The sequence below is a fragment of the Pinus tabuliformis genome, chromosome 3_2 (genome assembly GCF_031772625.1).
Source record: "Pinus tabuliformis cultivar Carrire ecotype Pingquan chromosome 3_2, CPIR1, whole genome shotgun sequence".
NCBI classification, from domain to species: domain Eukaryota; kingdom Viridiplantae; phylum Streptophyta; class Pinopsida; order Pinales; family Pinaceae; genus Pinus; species Pinus tabuliformis.
In genome coordinates this window covers 1117171239-1117195930 of record NC_142302.1, presented here as the reverse complement: position 1 = coordinate 1117195930, position 24692 = coordinate 1117171239, and positions in this window count along the sequence as shown.

Genomic DNA, 24692 nt, shown 5'->3' with positions numbered 1-24692 from the left:
GATAGTTTTAAGTAGCATAATACTAATAGGGATTAGTAGACTATATTAGATAGTATTATTTATTGTGTGAAATCTCCCACTAAGAACAAGAAGTGAGAAGTGAAAAGGCCTCTAGTTTTATTTGGTTCCTTTTAAAATGAGATTGTCATGGAGATAAAGAATAATATGTTATGATAACTAATCTCTTATATGTAACTTTATAATTTTCTTAAGCTAATAAACATCCAATAGCTTTGTAACATTATCCTTACCCTTATTGAATTTGTATACTCTTAACGATTCCTATTATGTAGACAGGTGATAGGAGAGGCCATTTATGTTGTGTTCTATATAAAACCCAAGAAGAAAACATATCTCATCTTGTCATATTTTACCCCTACTCTAAATAAGTACAGAACAAGATAAGTGACAAGTGAGAAAAACAATTGGTAAGAAAACTTAGTGGAATAATGTCTTAGGAAATGGACTCAAAACTCAGACTTCAAAGAATTAAAGGTATTTTATTAATCACCTCACAAGGCATCTACTTAACATGGAATGTAGGGATATTGGAGGATAAATTCACCCACCTTATTAATGTTCCACTCGAGAAAAATCCATACTCACTAGCTTGAAATCTATAGTCAAAGCCCTAAAAACAAGGCAATTGACTCATCCTCCAATAAATAAATTTAGAGGTTGGGGGTACTTTGATAACCCTAGTAAAGGTACCCCAAGAAAGAGTGGAGTGGGAGGCATAAGTGACATTTAGTTCTTTAGCTTCAAAGCTAGATTAAGGAAAGGTTCACATAATTTTGTTGAACTTCTTGCATTAAAAACTCTCCTAAAATTGCTATCTCAATAAGGATTCCAAAAAATTTAGGTGCTTGGGATATTGATATCAACTTGATGGAGGGAAAGAGTAAAATGGATAATTTGGTAATGTCACAAATACTTGACGAGGAAAACTTGTTTAATATATTTAAAGTGGTATGATTTGATCATGTATGTAAAGAAATTAATAGGGATATAGAGCTCCCATTCAAGGAAAGATTTTAGCTAGAGGTAAATGTTGGTAGAAAAAAATTCCCTAAGGTAAGGGTTTACAACCTCAACATATCGAGGGCAAACTATCAACAAGAACCGTACATCCAAGAAAACAAACTATGTAAACTACCAAATTTGGGTTTGAGAGGAGTACCCGTAGGTCCTACGTTTAATGTCGATCATGGAGGGTCCAAACCCTATGCTTCCTCCAAAGTGATCAAACCTGAAACAGAGTTCAGAGAAGCATATACATAGCAAGTAGTTCAAAGTGTGTGCATAATAAACATGTTGCATCATCAAGCATAAACATATAAATCATGATATATTAGACATCAATCATAAAAAACATGAGATCATAACATATCAAGAACAAGACAAAGCTTCTTTATTGATATCAACAAATAGTAGTGGAAAGATACAACCTGATCTGACCACGACACAAATGAAACCTTCCTCTGGATCCGTCCAGCCCAATCCTCAGAGATCACCTCTCAAGCATGTACAAAAGAATGCCATATAATGGAATATGAACATCTATGCAAGGAAACAAGGGTTTCCTATGACTGGGAGTGCAAGAGGCACAAGGAAAATCAGACTTGATCTAGGGACAAAAAGGACTATAATGTCGATATCCTATCTCCTTCTATGATTTAGGCCTTCCCATGAGGTGTATAAATACCACCAGAAATCAGTTGACTCAGTTAGGCCACGTCCTCCTGTAGGTGGGCTTTCAGTGAAACTCATAAACCTTGCCCGAGAAATAGGAAATATATATATATTTTTGTTTCATATTTTAAATTATATATGCAGGTTCTTTATTATGCTATTCGCATGTGTATGTGCTTTTTAAAGGGAATAGTTGCGTATGGAATTGAAAATATTATTTTTTAATAAATGATTAAGTCTAAATGGGAAAGGGCTGCCCAAGGCCACATTAGAGAATCAAAACTAAAGGAGTTTTGAATGATGCTAGAAAAAATGCCCCCTAATATATGAGATCATAAGGGGTATGTGATGGCTGAAATGTATTGAGTACAAAGAGATATCGTTTGAGGACCTGAGAGGAGATCACTAGATTCCAACCCACTGAATATCTGGAGAAGGAATCATAAAGAAGACTCATGTTTGAGATAGGCATACCCATGCGCAGAGATAGTAAAGAGTGTTTGTTGATCAAGTACAAAATGGATCCATCATGTATACATAAGTGTACAAAGAAGACTGAAAAATACATAGTGGATCATCTGATCATAGCCGCAAAGGAACACATCGGAGGTATGTCTCAATATCACATATACAAGAAAATCTTATCAATGATGCTCGAAGAATGTGTGGTCATTGATGTTGCATAACTAATCCTCATAATAATACCATGTCATATAGGTGGAATAATGGTACTACATAAACTCGATTGTCAACATATAGAATGTTGTTGCGATGAACTGCAACATATAAGGGTGGTTGGTAGCACTAGCAGAAAATTGAAAGAGTTGACAAGTGAACCAAGATGCTGACACAACCCGAGGTTTTCACCAATTGCAGATGGTACATTTCTACACTATGGGAATAAATGGGCTGAAGTCGACCATGTGAGAAATCATTTGATTACCGGCTATTAATGTATATCGTTAACAAACGTGAGACAAATCACCAATAATGATGTGACAGTCAAGCTACCCCAGTACAATCTAACAAGTGTGAATAAATTTGTTGAAGTGGAACACTTGAGAGAATCTATCAATCACGAGACATTGATGTATTCTCATTGTCGATAGCGAAGGAGTCTGCCATTGATGACTGCAAACCCTAAGGTACTAAAAAAAGACTCCAAATCTTGTTCCTAGAACAGTGAGTTGAATTCGATGGGAAAATATCCGCAGGAAGGAAGGCATTAAGGCATCCCACATTAACCAGCATGTGTGTAACCCACAGGCCAACAATTTGGACGAACTCAAACAAAAAAAGATGAAGTAACCATTATGAAGTATATTTTTGGTGTACATAAGATGTGGATAGTGCACGATAGAAACCCTCTGAACCAACCAATAATGAAAGCTAACACAAAAGCGAGGAATCCACCAATAGGGTAAAATGGAAACCAAGGTACTGCACAAATCCTAATGCGTGATAATTTAAGTTGATGTCAAACACAAGGGAAACCACTCAATCAAAGACCCATGATACTATTCGATCTTGAGCACAAGGTCACCTATCAATGAGGTAAATAGGGCCAAGGTGCTGCTCTAGGCAACCTCTCAGAGCAATTTGTCGGAGTTGATAAGAGCAGATCCGTGAGCAAGAAGTCAATGGAGACCTTCTTAACCAACATGTGTGAAGGACCAAATAACTGATGTGACACTGAAGATAACTTGACAAACCGGGTATGGATGACTGAAAATGAGTCAAGAGACACCACAGAATGGCCGACATAGGTTGAATTTTGTTGAATAAAAAGCACAACTCGTATGTGACTTTCTGGCAACATAAAATAATTTTGTATAAGTTCGCAACACAAGGGGCATCAACAAACTGTCCATATGATTAGGAAGAGATAACCAACCAGAGGAGGACTGGCTCAAGAACAAGGTTATGGCTCTCCTAAAGTCGAACTAAGCCCCATCCAAATGGAGGAAAGACTTATTTTGAGTGCTTTTTTCAAGGGAAACATAACTAACTCTTGCTGCCATCAAATATGGAAATGGCTGTCTCATTCCCGCTCTTTTTGGAATCTATCATTTTTTTTGTCTTTTTCATATTTAAAGTCCGAAAAAAGAATAAAAGAATGCTTATAGTATAGTGGAAATAACAAGTCTTAAAAGGAAATGCACTAGTTCATGTGACTAGAACATTCCTATGCTCAATGCAAGGTGGCGAATACTGGTTGTCAACACTCAAAGGAATGTTCTTTCCACAGATAAAGGGTGTCAAGTTGCAGAGGCTAATGAATGCATGATTTGAACTTGCATAAAGGAAATGGTCAAAAGTGGCTTATACATGAGTCCAAATGAAGTCAACTTAAGGCTAAAAAGGTATAAGTTGTCAATATGTAATGCAACGATACAACTTAATATATGGGAGCCTCTAGGGTATAAATCCAGAATAATACTGAAGAAGAAGAGAAATGAGGCTTCATCGCAAAGTCATGGCGGGACTAAAGAGGACTCCCGAGCCTAAGAAATTCTTGCATCATGGGCAACATATGTTAGCAAGGATCTAACTAGGAAGCCCCTGTAAGGAATTGCTTTACCGTTATGTTACGATTTTATAAGATGGCGAGGGAAAGTAGTTTTAAACCCACAACATAATGGGGTCAACCCTATGGAAAAATATCGCAGTATGAGGTTAAGATGCATAATGCAGCGGAAAAAGTGATATATCCTAACCTATATGTCAGTGATGAAAATGATACCTACCACGATAGGTCTGTGATCATGGAGTCGAAGTTTTGGAAAAATGTTACAAAGTCTTCATTTACCCTGGAAAACAACCTCCCCCAACACTTCAAGCCAAAAATTAGAAAGTTCATGAAATAATAAAATTTAAAAAGTATGAACTTTATAAAAGTGGGTTTTTAATTTTTTAATATAAAAAGACATTTCAACTCACCAAAATTCATTTTAACTTGCAAGTGTTGAGAGCTTGCGAGAAAAATTTGGGCAACTCCACTTCACAATTTCCTCAACCAATTTGTCAACCAAAGGCTTCCAGGTAATTCTAAATCCATAATTTCATCCAATTTATGCATTTCGAATAGATTCGATCAATTTTCACCGTTAAAAATATATATATATATATATATATATATATATATATATATATATATATAAAATTAAAATTTGTCTATTCATGTACGCGAGTCGGCCCTTCAAAAATCACGTATATAAATCCCTACATGCGAGTTTTCAAAGGCAAAGACACGTGCACACACGATTTCCATTTAAAGAAGTCGCGTACGTGCAGAGAAATTTAAAAATTCCAATTTCTAATGGATGAATCTTCTTAAATTTTCAGGATGGCAATTGTTTGGAAGGAGAGGGAGCATAGTGATGTTGAAAATGATGTTTTAGAAGGCCCAATGGCATTGGATACACTAAGAAGATGTGGATTGCTCAAATTTTCCATGATGTCAAATATGAAAGCCCAGACTCAGTTGTTGGACATGCTTGTTCATTACTGGGATCCATAATAAGAGGGTTTCCTGATTATCAAATGCCCTTACAAATTGATGTGGAATATATTTACTTCATTACAGGACTTTTCCGAAAAGGGGATGCAATTGATCTGAAAGAGAGGGCCTGTGGAGGCCTAAATGTCTTTTATTACATAGATATCTACTACACACCAAGGACAGACAAGGTCGATCTCAGATTCTGGTCAAGAATGTGAGTAGCCTACCAATCAAGATTATCCTCTTTACAATTGTCAAAGTGGCAGGCTTGACAACTCTACATCATGTCTCTCGACCTTCCATGTTCTTGGTAGTAGAGTGCCTTCGTTTGAAAGTCTTTGATTAGTGTACAAGGCTCTTGGCCTGTATGACGAAGAAACTGTCTTCAGTGAGACGAGGGAAAACGAAGCATTTCAGCTATGGGAGCATACTTTGTTCCTTTTTCTTTGAGGGAGTACCAACACTATGACTGAGAGTGTCTACAACCATAAGCAGTCCCAGGGATCCGATGTTCTAGCTTTGATATCACTTGTTATAGCTCTAACCCAGAGATATTATGATAAGAGAAATAACCCAAGAATAACAAGATAGAAATATATAGAAATGCTTCTTTATTAATCAAAAACCCTTAAGGTAGGGCAACACCATACGTTCACTCCTTAAGGAAGGAGAACAATCCACAAGCCATATGCATGTTCATACAATAATCCTTGACCCTCTTCCATGTGGAGTTTCTAGCCTCTATATAGGCCTCATACATACAATACCATGGATCATTACCATGGTTCCCTCATACCATCAAACAAATACCATGGGCCCATTACATTATTATTAACTACTTGTGGTCCCTTACATGACATGGGTTAACCACCTTATTTATTAATATGGCCCATCCCATTATTACATTATTACCTTGGGTACCTCCCTTGGTACCCCATATTATCCCCCCTAGGTATATAACATCCGAGGATGGCTAGATGGGTAGACCTGATCAGGAGACTAAGTCGGGGCGAAGTCACCCGAGAACCATTTAATGATGAGTTCTTCCTTTGGTGGGAGGAAAAGTCATAGCTATAGATGAGTACCCCTATGTAGACATAGACTACCGAGAGGACCCAGATTTGGAACTTCCCGAAGGCGCTACAAGGGGCAAGATGGGTAAAAAAAATTATATTTTTATGTTGTTTGATTTGTTTTAGATGTTGAATATGATCTTAAGAAGTTAAAATTCATTTTTTGAGAAACAAAAATCTTACAAGATTATTTGGTCATGATGCAGATGTTGGACCAGTGAGACCTGAGGGTCTACCTAGAAATAGGCTTCATGGTAGAGACCCAGAGAGAGTAGTAGTTGAGACCAAGAGAGTCCTTCATAAATCTCTTCTCTTCTTATAAATTCTTCAAATTATGAATTCCAAGACCTCTAGACCAAGAACAACACCCTTCCAAGGCCAATCCAAACAGTCTTAATCATGTGCTTCCTTTATCCAAGTCAAACTAAGTCAAATTTCTTATAGTTGCACAACGTCAACCCCCAACTACAAAATTTCGGCCTCTATTGCAGGTCTAAAATTTTCAGCCCCTGCAACAGTTATTGCTTCCACACATGTGAGCAATACCAGGGCTTCCAAGGCTTCCTTTGACCTTCGCTTGGGTTCCTTCTCCTTCTAGGTGACCTAAGAGTCACTTCTTCAACCTTCTTTCTACGACTTTCAAAACTTTGACCTTGCAGTTGCAAAACCCTAGCCATCCTTTCACACATGTGAGAGAGAGACAGAGAGAGAGAGAGAGAGAGAGAGATAGAAATAACCCAAGAAATATGTTCTTCATCCTTATATCTTTCTTCGTTTGCCTTTCTTCTTCTCCTCCTTCACTTAGATGATGAGAAGTTAGTGTGTATCCATAGGAGCTCAAGTTCCCTCCTATATATAGTCTTCTAGGGAGAACAACATGCCCTAATGAGGTCAACTTCTTAGCTACCAGACCGATTTGGTCTTGGAGGGATTTTGACACTTTTAAATACAAAATAATTCTTTTGACATGTTACAATGTACCCAATTAGGTCTTCTTCATATGACAATGATTCAATTGAATTCTTGACACTAGGATAAACCCTAGAAGCACTCAATGGGTGCTTGATCTCTAACTAAAAAGACATTGAGCATGAAATCCATGCTACAAAAATAACAATTATATTTTTCTTTATTTTTACAATATACAAGAATCAAGAGTACATTTCATATTTATGAAGACCAAACCTAGTTACACATTTCAACACTCCCTCTTAACTAGGGAGGTATTCATAATCATATATGGACATTCTCAAACTAAAGAGATCTCATAAGAAGAGTCGAATTGGTAATCCATCTCATAAGTTATCATTTCAGCTTATCTCTCTGTATAATATCAAACAACATTGTCACATAGCAAGGCCTTGACTAACAGCTCTATCTCTCCACGAGATCATAGCACAATGCTAGCAAGACCAATGACTGATAGACACCATCATCATTTTCTCTCAAGGCACATACCCCACCCGGGTGTTCATAGGGTATGTCCTTCTAGGACAATTCCTCTGTTGGAATAACAGATTCTTAAGGATTTTCCTCTTCGACTACCCTTACCTATTGGATTCCCTACCTCATCCTTGAAGAGTATCAAAAACCATATGCTTGCCCAATCCTCCATTATTTATTCAAGAAGTGAAAATAAAAATGATGTGTCTGTCTCTCCCTCTAAATTAAGGAGGATATATCAACCAATCCAAGCTTTTCTCTCAAATACAAAAGCTTCTTATTAGGGAGAGATTTTGTTAAAATGTTAGCTACTTGCTCATTGGTGGAGATATACTATTGCTGCAACACTCCATCTTGCACAAGTTGTTGTATGTAATGACACTTGTTATTTATGTGCTTTGTCTTTCCATAGAACATTGGGTCTCCAGACAACCTTATACAGTTGGTGTCATCACAATGTATCATCGTAGGGTCCATCGGTCCTTTAAACAAGTCAGGCAGGAGCTTCCTCAACCAAACAACTTATTAGCTTACTTCACAGGCTGCAATTTATTTAGCCTCAACACTGATCAAAGAAATTCATTCTTTCTTTCTACTCATTTAGGATATCATAGAGGATCCCAGACTAAAATATCCTCCAATAGTATTTCTCCCATCTATATCATTGCCTCCCCAGTCATAATTTGTATATCCAATCAAGTGGACTTCATTATTTCTATCATACTTCAGGTAGTAGTGGATTGTTCCTCGCAAATATCTCAGTATATGCTTGGTTGTTATCTAATGGTCATGCTTGGGCTCTACCTAGAACTAACTGAGAATATTCATCGGAAAACAAATCTATAGTCAAGTATTCACCAAATACATCAGAGAGCAAACCAGTTATCTATACCTTTTCAGATCCACACAACTTGAATCAGAACTTCTTAGCCTCTTCAAATTTGTGATCATGGGGGTTGTCATAGGTTTCCAATCCATCATGTAAAACCTTTTCTACATCTCAATCACATCTTTTCCTTGACCTAGATATATCTCATCAGATACTTGCAAACTTCCAACCCCAAATAATAGTGCATCATCCCTAGATCCTTCATATCGAATTATGCTGCCGATTGATTTTTGCACTCTTAAATGTGACCATCCACACATGTCGTGAGAATATCATCCACATATAGAAGAATGATTACAGGATCATCCTTCACAACCTTGATATAGAGATTCAAATCAATAGAACTCTTCGAGAATTCCAATCTTTGCATATATGTGTCCATTCTAGCATATCAAGCCCTTGGTGCTTGCTTAAGGCCATAACGTGCCTTCTTCACCCTGCAGACATGAGTCGATCTATCATTAACTTAAAATCCCAAGGGTTGTTCTATATAGACTTATTCATCAATAATTCCATTCAGGAATATTGCCTTGACATCCATTTGATGGATGTTCCATCCCATCGATGTCGCTAAAGATACCAATGATCGTATAGTTGTACACCTAGTTGTAGGTGTGAATGTATTTTCATAAGCGATGCCTTCTAGTTGGGAAAAAACCCTACCCCAAATCTTGCCTTATATTTATCAATACTTCCATCTTATGCATGTTTAATCTTGTAGATCCATTTGGAAGTTACCACATATTTGTCTTCAAACCTAGGAATGATTTCCCAAACACCATTCTTCATTATTGATTGACATTCTTCATTCGTAGCATCTTTCCATTATTGATGTTTGACAACATATTCAAAGGTGTATGGTTCTGCTTCGATTAACTTTTTCATATAGGTTGCATACCTCGAATATATTTTCGGCTTCTTACTTTCCCTGAATGTATCTTTGGATGCTCCATGTATTTTCACATCTAGAAGAGTAGAATTCAACCAATTAGGTATCTTTATGCTTTCAGGGATGATGACTTGTTGCACAAGTTCACTGGGATCTTCTTCTTCATGATTTGAATCTTCTTCCTCCCTAGGGCATTCTCCAAATATTGGAATTTCTTCATCATCAGATTCAATTGGGAGGTCCTTCGATTTCTTGAATGCAATACTTTCACCAAAGATCACATCTTTACATGCCTCTATTTGGTTCCCTTCCTTTATGTAGATCATATATGCCTTTTAAGTGTTACTATAACCAATAAATATTCCCTTCATGCTTGTAGGATCCAACTTCTTTCTCTTATCTTTCGGAATGTGAACATAGATAGGACAACCAAATATTTGGAGATGGTCTACACTTGGTTTCTTCCCAGTGAATGCTTCTTCAAGAGTCATGTTGTCTAGTGATATGTGAGGAATTTGATTTTGAATGTATACAGCAATTTTCATTGCTTCAACCCACATAAATTTAGGCAAGTCTTGAGCATGTAACATGGCTCTAACACTTTCATCAATTGAGTGATTATTTCATTCAACAACTCCATTTTTCTTTGGATTATATGGGACTATCAACTCCCTCTTAATTCCAACCTCATTACAGAAAGTTATGAGTTCCTTTGATGTGTATTCTCCTCCATTGTCAAATCTTAGTACCTTTATCCTTCTTTCTGTAATATTTGCTACTTATGCTTTGAATTATTGAAAATTTTCACATACTTCATCCTTGGACTTCAACAAATAGATCCAAGTTTTCATTGAGTGGTCATCAATGAAAGTTACATAATATAAATTACCTCCAAGAGACTTTATAGACATAGGACAAAAAACATCATAGTGAATGAGATCTGGGATTTCTTTTGATCTTGAAGCACTGCTTCTAAATGGTTTCTTAACATTTTTGCCTAATGCACATCCCTTGTGCACTCCTTCACGATCCTCCTTAAGTTCAAGGATTCCATTCACCATTGAATTTAGAGTTGGTAATATTTTGTAGTGAAGGTGTCCAAACCTTCAAAGTCAAAGTTCACATGGACTTACTTCAATGTGAACCAATGCATGACAGAGAGGAGTCAACAACTTGTAGAGTCTTCCTTCATGAATCCCAATGATTTTTGCATTGTTGATGCTAGAGTCTTTATCCCATACCATAACCTTTCCATTTATGAAAGTGATTCTATCTCCCTTATCTTCTAGACATGAAATAGAAATTAAATTCTTTTGCAAACCTGGTATGAATAGAATGTTATTGATATGAATGTTTCCTCCATTCTCCAACTCCAATAAGGTTGATCCAATACCTCTTTACAGATAGCTCTTCTTGTCACCAATTTCAACTGAGTAGGAAGATTTTCCTCTTGGTAAGGTCTTTAGTTCTTTGTGCTCACCTGTCATATGTCTAGATGCTCTACTATCAATTACCTATATATTTTCATCTTCAAACGTACCTGTAAGCATTGAGAATAACCCTTTATCCATTGTAGAAGTCTTGGTCATACGATTCTTGATAAACAATAGGAGATTCCAAAATGCTTTGATGCCTTGCTTGAGATGACTTGCCACCATAAAAAATTGCTTCAATGAATTCTTCAACAGTGTAGTGATCTTCATTATGCCCTTAGCCAACCTTAGCTCTGATACCATGTCGAGAAATCTAAAGGGTTACGATTAGGATGATTTCTCTTATTCTTGATAACTGCTTGTGATGTATTTTTACGTTTCCTTGAATATTAGCTTCTTCTATTATTATTATGTTGTTCTTATTATCAAATAACTACCAAAATAAGAAGATAAATAATACACAAGAACACGAGATATAGGACGCAAGCCAAGGCCAAAACCTCTCCACTCGAGAGGAAAATCCACAAATATCTTCTATTCTTATAGATTCTCCAAATGACAAATTCCAAGACCTCTAGACAAAGACCAATACCCTTCCAAGACCAAGTCGAGCCTTCTTGGTGATGTGATTCCTTTATCCAATTCAAACCCAGTCAAATCTATTTCAGTTCCACAACTTTGACACCCAACTACAAAATTTTGGCCTCTACTATAGGTCTAAAATATTTAGCCCCTACAATAGTTACTGCTTCCACTTGTGTGAGCAATTTCAGGGCTTCCAAGGCTTCCTTTGACCTTCGATTGGGTTCCTTCTCCTTCTAGGGCTTGTAGGTGATCTAGGAGTCCCTTCTTTGACCTTCTTTATATAACTTTCAAAACTTCGGCCTTGCAGTTGCAAAACCATAGCCTTCCTTTCACACATGTGTGTGTGTGTTTGAGAGAGAGAGAGAGAGAGAGAGAAATAACCTAAGAAATTCGTCCTTCATCCTTCTATCCTTCTTTGCTTACCTTCTTCTTCTTCTCCTTCACTTAGATGATGAGAAGTGAGTGTGTATCCATAGGAGGTCAAGTTCCCTACTATATATAGGCTTCCAAGGAGGATGACATGCCCTAATGAGGCCAACTTCTTAGCTGTCAGGTCGACTTTCTCTTGGAGAGTATTTTGACACTTTTAAATACAAAAATAATTCTTTTGACATGTTACAATGTGCCCAATTGGGTATTCTTCATATGACAATGACTCTATTGACTTATTAACACTAAGACAAACCCTAGAATCACTCAATGGGTGTTTGACCTCTAAATAAAAATAACTTGAGCATGAAACCCATGTTACAAAAATAACAATAATAATTTTTCATTGTTTTTACAATATGCAAGAATCAAGAGTACATTTCATATTTATGAAGTCTGAACCTAGTTACACATTTCGACAGATCTTAGAGTGGATGATTTAAGAGAAATATTTTTTTGAGAAAATCAAGCAAAACCATTTACACGTACAGTAAGCATTAAAGAAGTCATAAGAAAAATACAAGGGCAACATAGGGAAGAGAATTCATTTAAAGTGGGAGATAGAGTATGGTTATGGTTGAATAAGGCCCAAGCTACAAGGTCTTGGTTAGAAAATCAAGGCTTTTTATTATATGGTCCTTTCAAGATATTGAAAAATGTGGAAGATAATGCCTATAGACTTAGTCTACCCCCATACACAGATTTACTCAATGGGGAATGTGGAAAGTCTCAAAATCTACGAGCCTTCCATGTTGGATCAGGAAGAGAAGCAAGCCTTATTTTCCATAGAGAATTTAACACTAGATGCTCAGACATAGTTCAAACATAATACAATTTTGCAAATGAGTTTCAAAATCACAAGATAGGGGTAGCATGACCTGTGGTAATTTGGGTTGAAAGGATAACTTCAAAAAAAGGCTAAATGGTACTCTATGGAGAATTAGTAGACAAAATAATTCCTCACTCATTTAATAAAAGATTTTGGGGACCAAAATCATCTAAAAATTGGGAGGTGTTATTGAGATTGGAACATCATATTATTTTTCTTCCATTTCAATGCTTTTAGAGTGAAAAAATTGGAGAAATCAACTTGTAGGGTCAAATTTACTGATGCTCTGATTTTGGAAAATTTGGGGTAAGAAACTTTAGGAGCCATTTTGAGGCCTTAAATTACAACTTTTTTATAGTATTGAATTTACTATGGACTTGGTTCCATAACCTTTGCATCAATACCTTTCAAAAGGTGCAAGAATCACCTCAATTAGGAGCTCGTATGAAAAATTTATTCCTCTTTGAAGTTAACATATCATGATTAACCTCCATAATTCATAAGGTTACCACTTCAACCCACATTATTCATGGAAAATGGGATAGCAAGTGGGAACTATGAAGAAGGCTCTAGAAAGTTCAAATTGTAACTCATGTTGAGGATTGAATGGATCAAATCTAACCCCTATTTGGTTACCAGGTTGTGTTTGTTCTATTTGCTTACATTTTGTTCCATGGTAGAGTAGAGTAGCTAAGTGGGGATAGAGAGAGAGCATAACAAAGGGGATTTTTGTTTTTAGTAGCACATGATCCAGGGGTCTCAGGCAACTCCATAAAGAGTGGCTTCTCATTTGTACTTGCATCATTTTCGTTAAATTAGACAAAAGAGAGCAGAGAATCTCACCTTAAGGTTGGGTTTTCTCCGATAAGTGTTTCCTATAACATATCTTTGTGTTAATTGTGGTTTGTGATTGATTGTATTTACTTGTTCTATGTTTTACACATATTATCTATTGCATGGATAAACAACAAAATAATAATAACAAATATGGAATCTAAAAGGAATTTATCCTTCATAATATAGATTTAAATTTATTTTCACATATCTATCATAATAAACTATCCAATGGAACATCCACAACAGTTTATAGATTGATTGGACCAAATAGGATTAGAAAACGAATAGTACAATATGATTGTGTTTGGGATATTGAATATTACTGAATGTTTTAGGAGAAGCTACAATGAAGGCATTATGGAAGCAGTTAGGGTCATTGTACCCATCCAAGTCCCTAGTGAAAAAATTGTTCCCATGAAGAAGTAGTATAACTTGAGGATGAAGGATGGGGACTCAGTGACAGAGAAACTAAATGCATTTAATATTGTGTTAACTCACCTATTATCTATTGAGATTAATATTTCATATTAAGATAAGTGTATCATTTTTTGTGTTATTTATCATGCTCATGGAATAGTTTGGTTGTTTCCATACGTAATAATGCAACTGCTTTAAGTTTTGATGAAATATTCTCATCCTTATTATCAGAGGAGATGAGATTAAAAAACATGGGAAGTTAGAATGTAGATCTCTTATATCTGTGAATCCACTCCCATGATATAAATAAAATTAATTTCTTAAGTGGGAGATCTAAATATAGAAGAAGATCCAAATCTCTAGGAAAAATCATAAATTTATGTGAGAGATATGGAAAGGAAGAACATTAAGAAACAATGTAGATCCAAAAATGTTGAGGGAAGGGATATAATGATGCTCCTTCTACAAAAGAAAAAATCTCCTTAGGTGAATAAGGGTATGTGTATCTAGCTTATTCAAGAACACATGTAGATCATGAGCCACGGTTGGTAAACTTAGGTACATCCTTACACATGAGTCCTCACAAGGAGTGGTTTACGAGTTTGAAAGGTATGATGGTCGTGATGTTTTCCTAGGAGGTGACTCGACATCCAAAATCGTAGGATGAAGAAAAGTTAAGTTGAAGCACATGGATAGAAGAATTAGAACACTCCCTAAAGTTATGCACATCCTGCGATTCTCCATAAACTTGATTTATGTAAGAAAGATGACCAATGCAAGTGTAAAAATAGTGTTTAAAATGAAACTTCAAGGATGATTTGAGGAGCAATGGTATTACTAAAATGAGTTTGGATTGGAACTCAATATAAGCTAGTGAGAGGCACTATCACTGATGGGCGTAATAGTTCCATTGTTCGTGAGAGTGGAGCTAAAGAAGGAAACGGTCCTATAATCTTTGGAGAGAAGATTGTGATGTAGTATCAAATACTAGTAGATATTGAAGAGAAGGGCCTTTGAGTATTACATGGTAAAGGTGTGTCTAATTGCTATCTAAATTTTGATTTATGTGAACATTGTTTATATGGGAAGCAGCACTAGGTAAAATTCTCCTCCAACAAGGTTATTGGTAATGTTGTAGTTGGTACATAATGATGTGTTTAGACTTGTGTCAGTTCTATCATTAGGTAAATCTATGCACCATTTCTCATTTATAAATGGCTTCTTGAGGAATACATGGATTTATTTCCCCATTAAGAGTTTGTAGTCTTGACAAATTTTAATGTTATTATGGAAAATCAAACGAAGAAGAAAATCAAGGTGTTGAGAATAGACAATTGTAGGGAATTTTGTGAAATGAGTTTCATAAATTCTGTAAGTCATTCATTATAACAAGGGATAAAACTACGCCATACACACCTAAAAAAAATGGGGTTGTAGAAAGGATGACCATGCCACTGATGGAAAAAGTTACTAGCATGCCTAGTAATGTTGAGTTAGGACAATAATTGTGGGCAGAGGTAGCGGGTATTGTGTATGACTTGGTAAATAGATCTCCTTCATCAACGTTGGATGACAAGACTCCACACAAGCTATGGATTGGTAAGAATCCCTTTCTTAAACTTCTCATGGTATTTGGCTATGATGCTAATGCACACATTTCAAAGGAAAATAGGAGTAAGTTGGATAATAAATATGAAAAGTGTATATTTATTAGATATAAAGATGGTTTTCAAAGTCATAAGCTAACCCATAAACTAATAAGGTTAAGTGTATTCAAGATGTGGTATTTAGAGAAATAAAATATGTTGTCAAACATGAAGCCTTACCAAGGGAGAAAGAACCATAAAAAATAGAGGTTAAATTGAGCAATAACGAATTAGACTTTATGGAAAAATAGGAATCACAAGAAGAAGAACCTCATTCTTTGGTATCAAGGAGATCGGATTGGGAAAGAAGGTAGCTAGAAAGGCATACTCTTGATCTCTATTCAAATTTTTCTTTGCTTATTACCAATGATGATTTTAGATTTTCTAGGGAGGCAATGGATTCAGAGGATGACAAACTCTAGAAAAAGGCCATGGTTAAAGAAATCACAGCGTCGGAAAAGGATGAGGCTTGGGATCTAGTGGATTTGTGAGTTGGAGGAAATCCCATTAACAACAAATGGGTGTTTAATAATAAGTTGAATGTAAAAGGAAAAATGGAGAAATACCAAGTTCAATCAGTAGCAAAAAGTTATTCCTAAGTAGAGCGGATTGATTTTGGTGAGATTCTTTCTCCTATATCTAGGTTAACTTCTATTAGTTTTTTCTATTTATTGTTGTTGCTATTGATTTAGAAGTAGAATAGATGGACACAAAGAGAACATTCCTACATAGGGACATGGAATATGAAATCTACATGAAGTATCTATAAGGTGTTACAATGAAGGGAAAGAAAGAATCAATAAGCAAGCATAAAAATTCCCTATACGAGTTAAAACAATCACCAAGTATGTGGAATAAAAAAATTGATACTTATATATTGGGGCTTGGCTTCACAAGGAGCAAAGTGTATCATTGTGAGTATTTCAAATCAGTTGGTTATCATCTTATTTATTTGGTATTATATGTAGATGATATGTTGTTGATTGGAAATGAAAAGGAAATCATACAAGGATGTGAAAACTTAGTTGTCCTCTAAATTTGACATGAAGGATATTGGTGCCACAAATTTAATTTTAGGCATGGAAATTAAAATAGACCGAGCAAACATGAAATTGTTATCAAAGGAAGTATGTAGAGACAATATTCTGACGGTTTAATGTGCATGAATGTAAACTAGTAAAGGTCCCTAATCCTATAGGTGTAAAGTTATCTACATATTAGTGTCCAATAACATAGGAAGAGGAAGAGAACATTTCCCTTGTTTCATAGGCAAGTAAAATTGGCAGTTTTGCGTACACAATGGCAGGACTAAACAAGTGTATGTTAAAACTAAGGAAGGAGCATTTTTTATGCTCTTGATCTGTGAGAAGATGCCAAAATAGCAAATATACGGAGAAATACAACCCAGAACACATAACAGATGAGAAATAACAGCATGTATTTTATTATTCAAAAAGGAAAGCAATGTTCACTTGCCTCTTAAAGGGGGAAACCTCCAATAGAGCAAGGCTCGATTACAAAGTAAGACACGACGCTCCTCAATGGGGAGTCTCTATCCTTTATATAAGATTCATACATGCAATACCATGGGTCAATACCATGGTTCTTATTAATACCATCTACCTAATACCATGGCCCATTTGCAACTAACTGTGGTCCCTTCTTTAAATGCGGTTCAACCACTTACAATTATTAATATGGGCCTTATTGACTCTTTAACTAACTATAACTATGACTCAACCCTATTACATAAATAAGGAGGTTAGGGTTGGACCCTAACATGCCCTCCCCCATAAAAACAACCTTGTCCTCAAGGCTAAAGCTGCGGAAACTGCTGAAGAACAGTGGTTGGTTCCCAGGTCGCATCTTCTGGAGAGATGTCTTTCCACTTGAAGAGGACTTCCTTGATCATACGACCGCGCAAGAGCCGTTCTCATGTGTCAAGAACCTATTTAGGTTGGAGCCAGATTGAACCTTCTTCATCCAATTCCGATAGATTGGTTTGAATTCTTCAATTGTTCCCAACCACTTTCTTGAGGGATGAGATATGGAAGACGGGATGGATTTTTGCAGTGGGTGGCAGGGCTAGCTTGTAGGCTACTTCTCCGATGCGCTTAAGTATTTGATACAGTCCATAGAATTTTGGAGATAATTTCTGACAACCCTTGTCTTTGAGTGGTGTTTACTTATATGGTTACAGCCTCAAGAATAACTGATCCCCTTCTTGAAATGTGCACTCTGAATGATGTTGGTCTGCCTGTTGCTTCATGCGATTTTGAGCTTGATGGGGATTATCTCTGAGGTGGGAAAGCATGGTTGCATCGTTCTATAGGAGTTGATCCACTGCTTGTACCTTAGAGCATCCCATGATATAAGAAGTAGGTGAAGGGCGAAGTTGACCATAAACTGCTTCATATGGAGTCATCTTGGTGGTGGCATGATAGTTAGTATTACACCACCATTCGGATAGAGGTAACCACTGTACCCATAGATGTTTCTTTTCTGAAGTGAAACACCTGAGGTAGGTCTCCAGACATTTGTTGACTGCTTCAGTTTGACCTTCAATTTGGGGATGATCAGAAGTACTGAGTTGTAGTTGGGTACCTTGTCGCCTAAAGAGTTCCTGCCAAAATTTATTGGTGAAGATCAGGTCATGATCAAACACAATGGAAGTGGGCATGCCATGCAATTTGAAGATCTGGTCCATGAAAGATTGAGCCACCAAAGCGGGTGTAAAAGGGTGGGGTAGGGCGCAAAAATGAGCATACTTAGAAAGTTTGTCCACAACCACCATTATGACTAACTTGTTGCCTGACTTCGGAAGACCAGTAATGAAATCCATAGAAACATCCGTCCAAATTGAGGTAGGGATGGGCAATGGCTGTAAAATGCCTGGGGATTTGACTGTTTCTCCTTTGTGGCGTTGATGCACATCACATTCAACTACAAAAGTAAGAATGTCCTTTTTCATGCCTCTCCAAAAGAATGAACGTCGAGTGCGAGCATAAGTCTTCTGAAAGCCTGAATGGCCTGCAGTAGGAGATGAGTGCAACTCTGCCAAAATGCAACTTTTGAGGATGGATGTTGGTGATATCACTACTTTTTCCTTGTAGCGAAGAATCTCATCCTGCCAAGAGTAGCCCGCTGTGGAATTTGGATCTGCCTGCAATTTATTAATGAGTTGGGAAAGAAAAGGATGTGAAAACCATTCCTTGTGAGCCTCTTCAATCCACTCTAAAATGGGAAGAGAGATTGCTAGTAGGGTGCTTTCCTCCTCAAATTGGCGTGATAAAGCATTCGCTACGACATTTTTGTGCCTTTTCTTGTAAATTATCTCATAATCATATCCCAACATTTTGGCTAGCCATTTATTTTGTTGCAGCGACGATAGGCGTTGCTCCAAAAAATATTTAAGGCTTTGATGGTCGATGCAGATTTCGAAACGCTGCCCCAATAATTATGGTTGCCAGGTATCCACTGCATGTAAGATGGCCATCATCTCCTTCTCATAGGTAGATTGTCCCAAATTTGTCCCACTTAGTTGTTGGCTAGTGAAGGCCAAGGGTCGAGCTTCGTGCATTAAGACAACCCCAATACCCATACCTCAAGCATCACATTCAATCACAAAAGATTTGGTGAAGCCAGGTAGTGCCAATATGAGAGTGGAACACATGGCATGTTTGAGAGCTATAAATGCCTGTTGCGCTTCATCATTCTAGAGGAATGAATTTTTCTTGAGAAGGTGAGTGAGGGGTCTAGCAATGCGACCATAATTGCGGAAAAATTTGTGATAATAGCCAGTGATACCCAAAAATCCTCTCAAACTCTTCAAGGTCTTTGGTTGAGGCTAATCCTGCATTGCCTAAATCTTTTTGGGATCCACCCTAACACCTTCACGCCCCACCATGTGGACCAAATACTTGACTTCTTTCATGCCAAAAGAGCACTTGGACAATTTGATACATAATTTATGCTTCCGGAGGAGTTGCAAGATCAATTCTACATGCTGAAGATGTTTTTCCTAGGTGAGGTTGTAGATGAGGATGTCATCAAATAAAACAAGGACAAATTTTCTGAGATATGGTTTGAGCAAGTGATTCATGAGACTCTGAAAATTGGATGGGGCATTACAAAGACCAAATGGCATTACCAGGAATTCATAATGGCCTTCATGAGTTCGGAAAGCAGTCTTTGGAATGTCTACTTCTTTCATATGAATTTGGTGATAGCCCGAGCGAAGGTCTAGCTTAGTAAAGAATTGAGCCCCATTTAGTTCATCCAGCAAATCATCAACAACCGGGATGGGAAATTTATCTTTGACCGTCAGCTTGTTGAGGGCCCTGAAGTCTGGACACATACGCCATTCCCCATCTTTCTTGAGCACCATGACCACAGGCGATGAATAAGGACTAATGCTAGGACAAATGACATCGGCTTCCAGGAGTTCCTTGATTATTTTTTCAATTTCATTTTTTTGGGTGAAAGGGTATCTATATGGGCACACATTTGGTGGTTGTGCCCCTGGGACCAAAGTAATGCTATGATCATGTTCCCCTCTCGAGGGTGGAAGCTCATGAGGTTTTTCAAAGACCTGCAGATGGTTGTTTAAGACCTGTTGCATCTCAGGATGAATATGAAGAGAAGTGGGCTCAAAGGCCTAGATGGCATTAAATTGGGCGATAACTCCATGGTGGCCATTTTTTAACAACTTTTCCATCCGATACAAGATGATGATAGAAGAAGCACCTGCCTGGAGTCCACGGAGGGTATGCGTGTGGTCATTCTGCTTAAATCTCATATATAACTCCTAGAATCCCATTGTGATTGGGTCGATTGTGCGGATCCATTCAGCCCCCAAGACAATGTCACACCCACCCATGTTGATGGCAAACATGTGGGTCTTTAGGTGGTAATCTCCCATCTGAAGTTTGACATTTTCACAGCGGCCGTCACATTTCATTGTCCCCCCATCAGCAATCTAGACCTGGAAATTAGAGACTGCTCTGACAAAACAATGCACTGCTTCTGTGACTCTTTGATGGATAAATTTATGCATGCTACCACTATCAATCAAGACTACTACAGGGTGATGTTTAACAAAACCTCTGATTTTGAGAGTTTGGGGAGAAGAAATGCCTGCCAAAGCATGGAGCGAGATAACTGGTTCTTTTGGTGTAGCTGGGAGCTCATTGTCCTGCTAGTTGTCCTCATCTTCCTCCTCTGGTCCCTCAAAGGGTGGGGCTTCCTCAATAGCATCAATTTGAAAGAATTTGGGTTCCTTGCATTTATGCCCCAGGGAGTATTTGTCATCACAGTAGTAACACAATCCTTGCTTTCTTCTTTCCGCCATTTCTGCTAGTGACACCTTTTGAACCTTAAGTGTTTGGGTAGTGCTCGAAGCCTAGGTGGGGCGTCCCTTGGCTATGAAATTTGGACGAGGCGACTGGGCCACTAACACGCGTTCCACTTCATGAGCCGTCGTGCAAGTTGCCAGCCATGTGGTTGGGTGGTGCATCCGGACATGGGCTTGTATGGCATCTTTGAGACCACTGATAAAACATTCCAAGTAGAATTCATCTGCCAGACCTCCTGTGCAGAATGCTAATGCTTCAAAGGCTGTAATATAGTCTTGTATTGTGCCTGTCTGTCTGAGCTTAGTAAGACGACCCAAAAAATTAGATTCATGTTCAAAGCGATCAGAAAGGGCTTTTGAGAATATCTGCCAAGTAATTGGCCTTGCATAGCATTTTTGATGCCACTGCCACCATTGCCATCTTTCTTGGTCCAAGTAAAGGCTTCCCACACTTAGCTTAGTCTCATCATCTCTGATGTGATTCAATGTGAAATATTGGTCCATTTGTGATAGCCATATGGCCAGATGAGAGCCATCAAATTTGTACATGTCCAGCTTGGGTGGTCGAGGGTGGGAATGTTGGTGGTTTCCATGGAAGTGAAGAGAATGGCTAGATTCATCCTCATGGTATTCATTAAAAGCATATGCCTCCACTTGTAACGCCGACTTGCCCTTTGTGACTATGTCATTTAATGATTGAATCTGCCTTGTTAACTCCTCCAATTTTTTTCAAGGGTGTCCATCTTCTCATTAGCCATAGCTTGAGCTCTGGTTTCTACCATGCACAAATCTGGTTCACTTGTCGTCACTGTGAAAAAATTTGGGACCACCCGAAAATTTGAAGTTGACAAGTGAATGGTACCACCTTGCTCAACCCGTCGTCCTGATTCTTATGGGCTAAGTCTCCTATAAGCGTCCCAGGAGGACCTCAAATTTTTTTATTTTTTTTTTCTCCGAAAGGAGTTTTACTACTCGGTTAGGAATACTGTAGTATCCAATTCTCAGAAAATTTAATCCTGACCAATGTCCTGTGAGAATCACCTTATTGTATAGGAGCCACAAGCCTCCCTGCACAAATAGTTAGTTCTGTCTGTGAAACCCTCAACTGCAGAGTGTGAGTAGGAATGTGGCAGCGACTGAACCCCCACTGCTAGATCTGAATGGCGGATCTAATTGTTGCGGCTAGGACAGAACCCAACCTGCTAGATCTGAATGGCGGATCTGATTGTTGCGGCTGCGACAGAACCCAACCTGCTAGATCTGATCTGGCAAAGAAGATGATGGGCGATCTTCAGAGAGACAAGGGAACTATGGTCTGAAGGAGTGTCAGGTGCTACAGATTGCAATATACATAAGGGTCCAATAGTAGTACTCGGCCCAATATTTCATGGCACTAACTAAGGAGGATCAACTGTACCCTTAGTCGTACTACCCGACTACCCTATCGTACGCACAAGTAATCTCCTCGAGTGCTATTCTTGGTGTACTGTAGCAGCAAGATGATTGACGATTTATCTACAGCGAGGTTTCAGGTGAGCCTAGGGGGCTTTCGATATACCCAAAGGGTACATGGAAGACAGTCTGTGCGTGGTTCTATCTAATGCGCTACTACTCGAAGGGGTACCCGCAAGGGTTACAAGGGAGTCCAACAAGTGTGACCACCTCTTCTATTTCCTGCGTGCATGCCTCCCCAAATCCGCAGGTTTATGCGTTCAACAACAGATCCCATGGTTTAAAGATGCTGGAACACGTCTCTAGCCAAAATAATTTATGCTAAAAAAGGAGATCCCATAGGCCCTGGAAAGTGCTCTGATACCACTTATTATTCTCTTGACCTGTGATAAGATGCCAGAATAGCAAATATACAAAGAAATACAATCCAGAACACATAACAGATGAGAAATAACAACATGTATTTTATTATTCAGAAAGGAAAACAATGTTCACTTGCCTCTTCGAGGGGGCAACCTCCAATAGAGCAGGGCTCGATTACAAAATAAGACATGATGCTCCTCAATGGGGAGTCTCTGTCCTTTATATAGGATTCATACATGCAATACCATGGGTCAGTACCATGGTTCTTATTAATACCATCTATCTAATACCATGGCCCATTTGCAACTAACAATGGTCCCTTCTTTAAATGCGGGTCAACCACTTACAATTGTTAATATGGGCTTTATTAACTCTTTAACTAACTATAACTATGACTCAACCCTATTACATAAATAAGGGGGTTAGGGTTGGACCCTAATAGCATTGGGCTACAATAAAGAGGGTTTTCAAGTATTTGCATGTTACTACTAGTTATGGATTGTGCTACCAATGAAGGATATGATTATACAAAGTCTTGGACATACATGCCTTCGTCGATGCAGTCTAGGTCAGATATCTAGATCACAAAATATTTATAAATGAGTATGTGTTTTCCCTATTTGGAGTACCAATCAACTAGATGAGCAAGAGATATTTTGTAGTGCCATGCTTTAGTCTCAACTACATAATTTGAATCCGTGGTGGCCACTTGTGCAAGCAAGGAAGCAATATGGTTACAAAGATTGTGTTAAGGCATTGTGTTGGTACAATAGGTTGTAAGGATACATTTTGACATTTAATGCAATATTCTTAGCGAATAACCCACCTTGTCATTCTAAGACAAAGTGTATTGATGTTCAATATACTTTTTGAGAGATAAGATCAAAGACAAGCATATGTTATTTGTGAAGGTGGACACCTTGAAGAATGTTGCAAATTAGTTAACAAAGTTTGTAAGCATTGAGAAGTTCTCTTGGTGTAGAAAAACCATAGGAATTGGCGCCTTGGATTGTTGATCATGAAGTCCTATGACCCCATGTATGAAAATAAAATAACAAGTGGGAGAATTTTGTGGATGTGTTATAATCTTTGGATGATTACCCTCATAAGTGATATGTATGGATTGGACATAATAATGAGAGGGGGTGGTGACGCAAGGGGGACAAAGCACTTGATAATAATAAAAAAATGGGAATTTTTTTGCATCCGTTTTTTGTGGTTTTCGGCACACGGTTTTGCTTTTCAAAATTTTGTCGTACATGGTGATTCAACCCATGGTTTTGTAATTTTGTTCAAGGAACTATGGTTGTATTTCAATCCAAGGTTAATGCACTAAGGTTTATGGGTGCCACGAAATATACATATTGTATTGTAACATTATAAAGATATTATATATTGAAAAATATTTATAGTTTTCTTTGTTTTGGGTTTCTAGGGTAAATTCATGTGTTAAATGTGTGTGTGCGTGATTACATCTTTTTTGTTTTTATTAATAATTTGTTTTCAATAATTAACTGTATAGGTTTAATACCAAGAATAATTATGGGAGTGCCATGTACAGTCATATGTGTACTTGTTTACTATGGTATACATAACAATCAAAAAACTTGTAACTTCATTTTTGAACATCATACATGAAAATGTTTTTTCTTTCAACATATTATATTTTCCTTGTCTTGCAAGTGCCATCCTCCTATGTACAATGTGAGTTTCCTTTTTAGTGTTCTATGTTGTGCCAAACTTCACAAAATGTAACCTCATATTACAAGCGCTATCCTCTTATCTATAATATGAGTTTCCCTTTTATTTCTCACTCTTTCATTCAACTTCACATAATGTAACCTTTTTGTTGAAGTAACA